The sequence below is a fragment of the Carcharhinus amblyrhynchos genome, chromosome 9, assembly GCF_965287045.1.
Source record: "Carcharhinus amblyrhynchos chromosome 9, sCarAmb.v2.hapA, whole genome shotgun sequence".
Classification (NCBI taxonomy): domain Eukaryota; kingdom Metazoa; phylum Chordata; class Chondrichthyes; order Carcharhiniformes; family Carcharhinidae; genus Carcharhinus; species Carcharhinus amblyrhynchos.
In genome coordinates this window covers 90,438,754-90,451,350 of record NC_137332.1, presented here as the reverse complement: position 1 = coordinate 90,451,350, position 12,597 = coordinate 90,438,754, and the positions used below count along the sequence as shown (strand labels likewise).

The 12,597-nt window shown below is 46.5% G+C and overlaps 1 pseudogene; it reads right to left on the bottom strand.

The window, feature by feature from the left end:
- The window catches only part of LOC145348223 (cytochrome P450 2K1-like), a 30,762-nt pseudogene extending 19,578 nt beyond the window's left edge, over window positions 1-11,184 (bottom strand).
- Between the last annotated feature and the right edge of the window lie 1,413 nt (window positions 11,185-12,597).

Below are 12,597 nucleotides of genomic sequence, written 5' to 3'. Positions count from 1 at the left end.
TTTAATGCACCTCACAGCTGTAACTAATATGTCTCTAATTCTCCCCCCCTCCCCCACCCTCTCACAGAGTTGAGTGATCCCAATTCCCAAGCATAGAGATGCTGTCTGAGCCTTGGAGACTCAGCCACATGTTACAGAGTACCTGCCCTACTTTCTCCAACATCCACCAGACCCTTGGTGCAAGTGCCACCCCCACGTGCCTCCCACCCCCGGCCAAAAAACATGTGTCCCCAACCCTTACAACTACGTAGGCCAGGGTGGCAGCGCGCATTCTGAGTACAGGTAGGAGTCAGGCTTGAGTAGCACCAGGGGCATGATCCCAGTGTGCACAACAGCGATTGTCATCATCCTCCAGCTTTCAACCAAGACTTGCAAACATTACCAGCCTAGGTACATTAACAGATTTGGATGTTTCTGGGGGACAGGCTGATGGGATGAGACAGCCTGGGCAAGGGTAACGTGGTGGTTTGAGGATGAAGGTTGGTTTGGAGGGGGAATAGCGGCTGCACTTGCTCCTGGGGTGTGGTGGATGTATGATGGTTGCAGCCCCTCACTGCACAGCACCAGCTAGGTGAAGCGGGCTGCATTCAAGGCATCCCTTGCTGTCCTTCCCTGCTGGACACCTACCATCTTTCCTTTGGCTCTTCATATGGTGGGGCACCCACTTCACATCCTCGCCTCTCCTCCTCCTCCTGCTGGTCTCCCCGCCGCTGATCGTGTGCAGAATGCAGCAAACGATCACAATGCATGAAGCACGCACAGGGTCATACTGGAGGCACCCCCCTCAGAGAGGTCCAAGCAGCAGAACCGCATCTTAAGCAGGCTGATGCACTGCTCTATGATGTACTGGGTGGCTGCATGGGGGTGTGCATTGTCCATAGCTGCACACCGACCTGCGTAATCTGTGCCAGCATTTGTTATGATGGAAATTTCTCACAATAATTGAGTCACGCATGGCACCATGGATTCTATGGTGTTGCCAGTACCCACAAATGGGGGTACTGGCCCAGGTGAGAGATTGGGGAGGTGATGGGTCTATGCAGCCAATGAGAATAATCCGTCATTCCACGCTCTTTCCAAACCCTACTGTGCAGGTGGATCTTGGATGTGCCTCAGTCTCGGGCTTCCACATAGGCGTCATCAGCCATGGCCTTAGCGGGTATCCTTAGTCACCCACTGGACACCCTGGGAATCTGGGCTGGTCTTCAAAGAGCCCAGGGATGTGCGTCTGCCTGAGCACAAAGATATCATGGACACTCCCTGGATGGTGTGCATCGACCTGCATGATCTCATTAGATGGTCGCAGGCTATTTGGACATTCAGGGAGTGGAACTCCTTCCTGTTCAAAAATAGCTGCAGTCCTGCATGTGGGGCCTGCAAGGCGATGTGTGTCCTTGAACGTTGGGAATCCCAGCAATTGAAGCAAAGTCAAGAGCCCAGGCCTCCTGCTGTGAATGGCCCACATCGAAATTTATGTACAGCCCTGTCTGGGCATACAGGCCATCTGTGACCTGCCATACACATCTGTGCATGGAGACCTAGGAGATCCCAACTAAGTTGCCACTGGGTGCCTGAAATGAGTAAAAAGTCTGACACCACCAGGTTTAAGTCCAACCGATTTATTTGATAATAGACTCACAAGCTTTCGGGGTTAAGATCTTCTTCAGGTGAATGGAGAGTTCTGGCCTCAGATAGAGCATATAAAGCACAGACAGTTTACAGATTACTGATTAGAATGCGAATCTTTACACCTAACCTGCTGTTCAAGTCCTAAAGTGGCTGACAATGTGAGTGGAAGGAGCACTGATCACAGGTTAAAGAGATAGAACATAGAACACTACAGCACAAACAGGCCCTTCGGCCCACAAATTGCGCTGATCACATCCATACCTACCAATCCACAGACCTACCTATAACCCCCAATCCCATTAAATCCCATATACTCATCCAGAAGTCTTTTAAAAGACCCCAACGAGTTCGCCTCCACCACCACTGATGGCAGCTGATTCCATTCACTCACCATCCTCTGAGTGAAAAACTTACCCCTAACATCACCTCTGTATTTGCTTCCCTGCACCTTAAATCTGCGTCCTCTCATAGCGACCACTTCAACCCGGGGAAATAGCCTCTGAGAATCCACCCTATCTATTCCTCTCAACATTTTATAAACCTCTATCAGGTCGCCTCTCAACCTACGCCTCTCCGGGGAGAAGAGTCCCAGCTCCCTCAACCTATCTTCATAAGGCATGCCTCCCAATCCAGGCAACATCCTTGTAAATCTCCTCTGTCCTTCCTATAGTGAGGCGACCAGAACTGCGCACAGTACTCCAAGTGGGGCCTGACAAGGGACTTATAAAGTTGCAGCATTACCTCCCGACTCCTAAACTCAATCCCTCGATTAATGAAGGCCCGTACACCATACGCCTTCTTGACCACATCCTCCACCTGCGAGGCCGATTTAAGAGTCCTGTGGACCCGGACCCCAAGATCCTTCTGCTCTTCAACACTGCTAAGAGTCCTGCCCTTGATAGTGTACTCGTTCATCCCATTAGTCCTGCCAAAATGGACGACTACACATTTATCCGCGTTGAAGTCCATCTGCCACTTCTCCGCCCAGTCTTGCATCCTGTTTATGTCCTGCTGCATCTTCTGACATCCTTCTAGACCATCCACAACACCACCGACCTTCGTGTCATCGGCAAACTTACTAACCCATCCCTCCACTTCCTCATCTAGGTCATTTATGAAAATGACAAACAGCAAGGGTCCTAGAACAGATCCGTGGAGCACTCCACTGGTGACCGACCTCCATGCAGAAAAAGACCCATCCACAACCACTCTCTGCCTTCTGCAGGCAAGCCAGTTCTGGATCCACAAGGCCAAAGCCCCTTGGATCCCATGCCCTCTCACCTTCTCAAGAAGTCTTACATGGGGGACCTTATCAAACACCTTGCTGAAGTCCATGTACACCACGTCCACTGCTCTTCCTTCGTCAATGTGTTCAGTCACATTTTCGAAGAACTCAACTAGGCTCGTAAGGCATGACCTGCCCTTGACAAAACCATGCTGACTATTTCTGATCATGCTAAACCTCTCCAAAAGCTCATAAATCTTGTCCCGCAGAAGCCTCTCCATCAACTTACCAACCACTGAGGTCAGACTCACCAGTCGGTAATTTCCCGGGCTATCCCTGTTCCCTTTCTTGAAAATAGGAACTACATCCGCAATCCTCCAATCCTCCGGAACCTCTCCCGTCTCCATCGACGACGCAAAGATCATCGCCAGGGGCTCTGTAATCACCTCCCTCACCTCCCACAGTAACCTGGGGTGCATCCCATCTGGTCCCAGCGACTTGTCTATCTTGATAGAATTTAAAAGTTCTAACACATCCTCTTCCTTAATATCCACATACTCAATCTTTTCCATCTGCTGCAAACCTGTAGCAAAATCTCCCAGATCAGTTTCCACCGTGAATACTGAGGCAAAGTACTCATTAAGCATCTCTGCCATTTCTTCTGGTTCCACACAGACCGTTCCCCTTAGGGTCCTATCCCTTCTCTTCTCATCCTTTTACTTTTCACATATTTGTAGAAGGCCTTGGGATTCTCCTTAATCTTACCCGCCAAGGCCTTCTCATGACCCCTTCTGGCTCTCCTAATTTCCCTTTTAAGCTCCTTTCTACAATCCTTATACTCCTCTAGATCCTTAACATCTCCTAGCTCCCTGAACCTTTTGTACACCTTTCTGACGAAGTTCACCACAGCCTTCGTGCATCGCGGTTCCCGCGACCTACCAAAACCTCCTTGTCTCATCGGAACGTTGTCGTGCAGAGCTCCAGACAAACATTCCTTGAATATCCGCCACCTTCCTTCTGTACTTTTCCCCAAGAATGCCTCCTTCCAGTTTATTTGCCTGATTAACTGCCTGACGTCTTCGTATTTCCCCTTACTCCAGACAAACACCTTCCTAGCCTGCCTGATCCTATCTCGTTCCAATGCTATTGTGAAGGAGATAGAATTATGATCACCATTCCCAAGATGCTCTCCTACCGAGAGATCCGTCACCTGTCCTGGTTCATTCGCCAGTACCAGGTCAAGTACAGCCTCTCCTCTCGTAGGCTTATCCATGTACTGTGTCAGGAAATCTTCCTGAACACAACTAACAAACTCCTCCCCATCCAAACCCCTTACCCTTGGGATATTCCAATCGATGTTTGGGAAATTGAAGTCTCCCATCATGACAACTCTGTTATTTCTACATCTCTCTAGGATCTGTTTCCCTATCTGCACCTCAACTTCCCTGTCACTATTGGGCGGTCTATAGAATACACCCAGCAAAGTTATCGACCCTTTGCTGTTCCTAACTTCCACCCACAGAGACTCCGTAGACGGTCCCGCCATGGCATCCTCCTTCTCTGCAGCCATGACACTGTCCCTAATCAACAGTGCCACTCCACCACCTCTTTTGCCTCCCTCCCTGTCCTTCCTGAAGCATCTGAATCCTGGCAACTGAAGTACCCAGTCCTGTCCCTGAGACATCCAAGTCTCTGTAATGGCCACCACATCACATTCCCAAGCAGCAATCCACGTCCTAAGCTTATCTACCTTATTTACTACACTCCTGGTGTTAAAATAGATACACTTCAGCCCCTCAGTCTGGACATTTCCCTTCTCCACCACCTGTCTAACCTCCCTCTCATACTGCCTGCCGTCCTTCCCTACCTGGGAGCTAACCTCCTCGGTCCCAGTTTCCCCATCACTATTCCCTCCCCCCATCCTTTCTAGTTTAAAGTCCCCCCAGTAGCCCTAGCCAGTCTTTCCACCAAGATATTAGTCCCCCTGGGATTCAAGTGCCACCCCGTCTTTACTGTACAGGTCACACCTGCCCCTAAAGAGGTCCCAATGATCTAGGAACCGAAATCCCTGCCCCCTGCTCCAGTCCCTCAGCCACGCATTCACCCTCCACCTCATTCCATTCCTGCCCTCATTCTCCCGTGGCACAGGCAGCAATCCTGAGATTACTACCTTCGCTTTCCTCTTCCTCCGCTGCCTACCTAGTTCCCTATAGTCCCTTTTCATGACTGCCTCCCTCTTCCTGCCTACGTCAGTAGTACCTATATGCACTACAACCTCCGGTTCCTCACCTTCCCCTTTCAGGATGTCTGGGACATGCCCAGAGACATCCCAGATCCCAGCTCCAGGGAGACAAACCACCATCCGCGACTCACGTCTACGTCCACAAAAACGCCTGTCCGCCCCCCTCACTGTGGAGTCCCCTATTAGTACTACCTTTCTGCTCTCTTTTTTAATTTTTTGACATACTGGCTCAGCACCAGAGACCTGGCCACTGCTGCCTCCCTCGGATGAGCTGTCCCCCCCAGTAGTACTCAGGCAGCAGTACTTATTTTGAGTACTTATTATTCATCTGTTGTACTACAACAACGGACGAATGAACATCGCTCGACAATCACCAGGCAAGACTGTTCCCTTCCTGTTGGCGAACACTTCAGTGGTCACGGGCATTCAGCCTCTGACCTTCGGGTAAGCATTCTCCAAGGCGGCCTTCATGACACACGACAGCGCAGAGTCGCTGAACAGAGACTGATAGCCAAGTTCCGCACACATGAGGACGGTCTCAACAGGGATCTTGGGTTCATGTCGCACTATCTGTAACCCCCGTGACTTGCCTGGGTTTGCAAAACCTCACTTACTGTACTGTCTGGAGACAATACACATCTCTTTAACCTGTGATCAGTGCTCCTTCCACTCACATTGTCGGCCACTTTAAGACTTGAACAGCAGGTTAGGTGTAAAGATTTGCATTCTAATCAGTAATTTGTAAACTGTCTGTGCTTTAAATGCTCTGTCTGAGGCCAGAACTCTCCATTCACCTGACGAAGGGACTAACCCCGAAAGCTAGTCAGTGTACTATCAAATAAATCGGTTGGACTTAAACCTGGTGTTGTCAGACTTTTTACTGTGTCAACACCATAAAATCCATGGTGCCAAGCATGACTCAATTATTATGTGAAATTCCCATCATAACAAATGCTGGCACAGATTATGCCAGTCGGTGTGCAGCTGTGGGCATAATCTGCACACCTTTGAACCATTGCTATGTACGCAATTGCAGCATCCTTTACAGGCATGGGTTGCTGGTCCGTGTCACAGGGCAGGGACAGACTGCAAAGCAGCACCAGATGTGTGCCCAGTGACAGCAGATTCTATGCAGTTCATGTCTGAACCTCTGCACCCTGGCCTGGAGCAGCTTTATCTGGTTCGGCCTCAGTCAACACATGATGCACTCCTCCCCACCCTGGAACACCAGCAGTTGGTTGATTCCCTGACCACACCCTGTGACAAGACAAGGCCACTGCAAAGTGTCCTGGAGCACGAGGTGAGCAGGACTCCTTGAGGGTGCCTCCCACACTGAGCTACAGTTCTGGACTAGAGGGGAAGGCTGAGCAGGACTCTTTCACAGAAACCCTGAGAAAATAGAAGCCCTTCCTCCTCAAAGGGCCATAAGCCAGCACCTGAAGACAGCAGAAGGAAGCCCACCAGGTATCTCCAGGGCCTGACTGCAACATCCCTCATGCTCTGCTAGCAGCACTTACCACCTCACGCCAGTTCAAGGTTGCCTAGCCAGGTTGAGACTTTCACATAACTACTCTAATTCGTGCCAAAGTGACATCACACCAAAGAGATGGGAGATGCAAACATGGAGATTGCCCTGTCAATCCCAATAATGGCATGCCTTGGCATGTTAGGTAATGCAATTCAGCGACACACCACATTTCAGTGCAGTCATGGCAGTGCCATTTTGTTTCCAGTTGGGAAAAAATGCATAGGTCATAAACACTTGTGCAGAATCCACGAAATGGCCGACATGCACATCTCCTAACCTCACTTGCCAGAAAATTTGAGGGTCATAATGTCTCAGTATTATTACTGATTTACCCCAGCGGTCACCCAGAATCGCCAGAATTAGATTCCATCTGTTCAATCCCAGACTGTCACAAATCAATTCTTGTATTGTTTAACTAATGTAAACTGACTTAAATTAGTTATTTGATGGACTGATCAGTAAACATGGAAGTCTAGTATTTAAACTGGAATACCCGGTTACCATCCAGACTCTGTCAACTCCTGACTATGGGAAAATGTGAACAAACTTAAGGAAAGGAACAAACACATTTTCTGGTCCTTCCCATCAACGGAAGTCAGACAGGTTGTTAACTTCAGTGCCGACCCAACTACCCTGTTACAGGAACAAGCAGTGGGGCAGACTGAAGTGGATGGTAAGGTGTTTAATTAGATTTTCATTTCCTCCACCGCCCAACAACCAAGTCAAGAACTTGCCCAGTGCAGGCGCATGGGGTTTTGTGGCTATAAAATCCAGCTCACAGAATCACAGAGACACTTCAACTCAGGATTCGTTTCGTGCTTTCAGCCTACAAAGCTTCTTAGAACATAGAACATAGAACATAGAACATTACAGCGCAGAACAGGCCCTTCGGCCCACAATGTTGCGCCGACCAGTCTTATTTTAAAAAAAAACATTGACCCACTAATCTAAACCAATCCCTTTTCGTCCATAAACCTATCCACCAATCTCTTAAACGCCCCCAAACTAGGCGCATTTACAACTGCAGCAGGCAGGGCATTCCAGTCCCTCACCACCCTCTGGGTAAAGAACCTGCCCCTGACATCCGTCCTATAACTACCCCCCCTTAATTTAAAGCCATGCCCCCTCGTGCTAGCTTTCTCCATCCGAGGAAACAGGCTATCACCATCCACCCTATCTAAACCTCTAATCATCTTATATGTTTCTATAAGATCCCCTCTTAGCCGCCTTCTTTCCAGTGAAAACAACCCCAAATCCCTCAGTCTCTCCTCATAGGACCTCCCCTGCATACCAGGCAACATCCTGGTAAACCTCCTCTGCACCCTCTCCAAAGCCTCCACATCCTTCCTGTAATGTGGGGACCAGAACTGCACACAGTACTCCAAGTGCGGCCGCACCAGAGTATTGTCTTTTATTGTTGTAGACCCCACAATCCTTCAGAGCTACTCAATATAGGATGTCCTCTTACCCCTATTGGAGACCAGTACAGACTATTCAGGTCCAGTTGGTGCAGTTTCCCATCAGGGGAAGTGGAGTTGGTCCAGGCGGGAAGTTTCTGGGAACTTTGCCTTTCCATCGAGTATTGGAAAGGAGCAGGAGGACAAAGAATATCAGGAGAATACGGTAGAGAGGTAAGCTGTAGGTAAGAAACTGAAGAAAGCCATCATGTAGAAATCCAGCCAGACTACTGAACTCACGGAGTTCTTGGTATTACAGTCTGGCTTTGTCTTTCAGTTCATTCCTCCTTTTATTGGTTTGCAAAGAGCCGCCTCCATTTCCATATTGGGTTGTGTTTTTAACCCACACATTCCCTGTTGGGAGGTTTATTTTACTCAACAGATTATTACACAGCAGTCTGAACTTCAGGTCCCAGGACTGATATAGGACAGAGTCTGATTACGGGTACAGAAATCAGAGCCCCAGCACGATAGACATTAATGCACAGCAAGAGTCCATTCAAAAAGAGAGATACATCAATATTCACGCCTGGACGTGGCTAACTGCGACTGGACAGGTGCAGCTGAGATTCAGTCTGGTTCCCAGGACAAGGCTTCAACGATAAATAAGAATATTTAATAACTTTATACACATGGCTAAGGTGGGAATGATTTCTCACCGACACTTCTGTTCTGATTCACATTTGCACTGATAGTGTTTTCTTTATGATAACCTAACATCTTAAATTCTTTACAGCCAGTGAAATGCCTTATTTGAAGTGTTGCCCCTATTGTAATGTTGGAACACAATGGGGTGAATTTGAGCCCAAACTCTCGCTCTGTTAGAATGATGGTGTGCTCAGAATCCAGGCAGTGCAATTCATGCCAGCGAATTTCCAAGTTCTGGAGTGCGATTTTACCACTTTGCATGGCGAGCTGATAAACCAGCATGTGATGCTAAAAATACAATTCACAGCCAGTTTCAAACAGTTTGTTCTGTTCCCAAGCCCATTTTTTTAAATCAGTTGTGGGACGTGGATATCCCTAGCTGGGCAGCATTTATTGCCTATTCCTAGTTGCCTTTGAGAACATAGAACCCTACAGTGCAGAAACAGGCCCTTCAGCCCATCGAGTCTGCACCGACCACAATCCCACCCAGGCCCTAACCCCATACCCCCACACATTTACCCACTAATCCCTCTAACCAGGACACTAAGGGGCAATTTTAGCATGGCCAATCAACCTAACCTGCACATCTTTGGACTGTGGGAGGAAACCGAAGCACCCGGAGGAAACCCACGCAAACACGAGGAGAATGTGCAAACTGCACACAGAAGGTGGTGGTGTGCTACCTTCTTGCGACTGAGTGACTTGCTAGGCCATTTCAGAGGGCAGATGAGAGTCAGCAACCATGTTGCTGTGGCTCAAGAGTCACATGGATAAGGATAGCAGATTTCTTTCTCTAAAGGACATTAGTGAACCAGATGAGTTTTTCTGACAATCAATAATGGCCATCAGTAGATCCTTAATTCCAGATATATTTATTGAATTCAAATTCTACCATCTGTCCTGGTGGGATTTGAAGACCAGTCCCCAGAACATAAACTGAGTTTCTGGATTAATAGTCTAGCAATAATACCACTAGGTCATCCCTTCCCCAATGTATAAACCACTTGGTGCCCAAAAAGGGCACAAAGTTTATTAGCATGGGATTGACTGGATTTCCATATCATTAGAGAACTCTGAACATGATAATTCCCCCTCCTGGAAGAAAGGATGTGGTAAAAGATCAACCAGTGGGATGAGTTAAAACAGTGAAGAAGATCTCAAGAAAAGTCGAGGAACTGAAGGAGACTGCACAGCCTAGGCAGGGGCTGGATAGTAAAAGATAGCATGTAATCTTTTCAAAGACTTCACCCATACGGGTAAGGTTTACTCAGGGGGAGTAAATAAAGAAGTTAAAATATTGGGAGATAGTCTGTCTCTAATAGTAAGAGATGAAAATATTTGCACTCCTTCTGAAATATTGCCCGAGAGAGTAATAATCTGTGGAATAAATGGTAAGAGAGATACTGTATCCCTGTATAAAATAAGGCAGGAAAGTCCAATCAAGACTGGGTAAGTGATAGCAGAGGTGATGGAAAACTGAGCTATTCCAGGAATACAGTTTATCGTTATAAACAATATAGCTGGATCACAGGTGGGATTAACGTCCATTGTAGTGGAAAAGCCAGAAGAAAACCAGGGAACTGAGGAGTCAAAAGAAAAATAGCCTGGAATTTTTCCAGACTGTGTGGTGACAAGATCCCACAGCTATAAGTTAAAACAGGAAGGGAGAACAAAAGAGAAAGATGAAGGAGTTGAGGTCCAGTTAGCTGACACTCTGATGAAATGGTAAAGGAAAAACCTAGCAGTAGAGGATCAGGCAGAGGTGTTTGCTTCTGAAAGATTAATGAGTTACAACAGAATGATGAGATGATAAAGGATTTATATCATGAAGCCTCTATGGAAAAGGAATGGAGACCTTGACAGGTTAGTGCAGCTAAGAAATGGGTGGAAATTCACCAGATTGTGTTAGCAGTACAATACAGTCAGTAAGTATTGCGGGTAACACACAAATTGCCTGTAGAAGGTCACCTAGGAGTGAGGAAGATTCAGGCTAAGATACAGAAGCATTTTTATTGGCCTGTATACACGAAAATGTGATTGAATTTTGCTGTGCCTGTCATACATGTCAGATGGTGTGAAAGCTATAGGCAATGATAAAACCAGCACCTTTGATGTCAATTCCTGCATGTGAAGAACCTTTTGCATGGGTTATAATTGATTGTGCAGGTCCCCTCCCCAAAACTAAAAATGGGAATCAGTATTTGCCAACCGCAATGGATGTGTCCACCAAGTTTCCAGAGGCAATTCCATTACGGAATATCAAGGCAAAAAATGTTGTGGAGGAGTTGATTGCTTTCTTTATCCATTATGGATTACCCAGAGAGATTTAGTTAGACCAAAGATCCAATTTTGTTGTCAAATTATTTAAGAAGGTCATGGATAGTTTAGGCATCAGACACTTTACCTCAAGTGCATACCATCCTGAATCCAGGGAGCACTGGAAAGGTGGCATCATGTAGACGACTTATTTACAGGATTACCCAACTGATTGGAATAAAGGTATCCCTTCTATATTATTTGCTATTAGAGATGCTCCAGACTCAGCTTACTCCATTTGAGTTGATGTTTGAACACAAAGTAAGAGGTCCTTTAAAATCAATTAAGGAAAAGCTGGTAGGTTCGAAATCAGAGATCTCACAGTTGGATTATGTATCTGAGGTGAGAGGAAGATTTAACAGAGTGAATGAATTAGCTGGACAGCACGTGAAGACGGCACAGCATCTAATGAAACAAGAAACAGATAACAAATCTAAAATTTGTGCGTTTGCCCGTAGGGATAAAGTATTGGTGCTATTACCAGTGGTAGGAGATCTCTTGAAAGGCAGGTTTAATGGTCCCTAGCAGATTGAGAAGTAGTTAAGTGAGGTGAATTATCTGATAAAGATGCCAGATAGGGAAAAAATGTATAGGTATGTCATGTGAACATGCTAAAACAGTACTATGACAGGGAAAGGGAACTGGAGAAACAGGTATTAGTTTCTGCCACTGGGAGTGAGGAATCAAATCCAGTTGATATGCCTCAGAATAAATTGAATAATGAAAAAGTCCTTAAGGAATGGAATAGCGGAGTGAGCTATCAATCTCAGGAACGGGGAACTGAATTGAAAGACCTGTTACAGTGCTATGAGGATCTATGTGGAAATAGAATAGAGAGGACTAATGATGTAGTACATGTGATTGACACATGGAATGCTGTTCCAATAAAACAACACCCCTATTGGCTTTATCCCCTCAAAGCATCACAAGTTCAGAAGGAAGGGGAAGCAATGCTACAAGATGACATCATAGAACCGATTGTGTTGGTCCTCAAACTTAATGGTACTCAATGATTCTATGTAGATTATTGGAAGTCCAATGCTTTGACTACATCTGATTCATACCCGATTCCAGGAATGGGGGATAGTGTGGAAAAAAAATCGGACAAGGTACTTGCATCGTAAAGTTGGACTTAGTTCACGGTTACTGGCACATGTTGTTTCAGAATTTACTAATTGTGCTGTCTTCATAGATGACTTAGCGATTTTTAGTCATTCATGGTAAGATCACATGGAGCATTTGGCAGAGCTCTTTGACAGACTATGGAAGGCAAAGTTCATCATAAGGCAGAAGTGACATTCTTAGGACACAACATCAGATACTGACAAATGACACAGAGGAACGTGAAGACGAAGGCCATCAAAGAATTTCCAAGGCCATTATCAAAGAAGGAAGTGCTACGACTTTTGGGTTTGAATGGATGCTACAGAAAATTTGTATCAAACTTTAGGTGTAGTGGCACCATGATAGACTTGTTAAAGAAGAACATGAAATTTCTTCATGGATAGAACAATGCCAGAAGGCATTTTAGAATTTGAAGGGAGTGTTAACC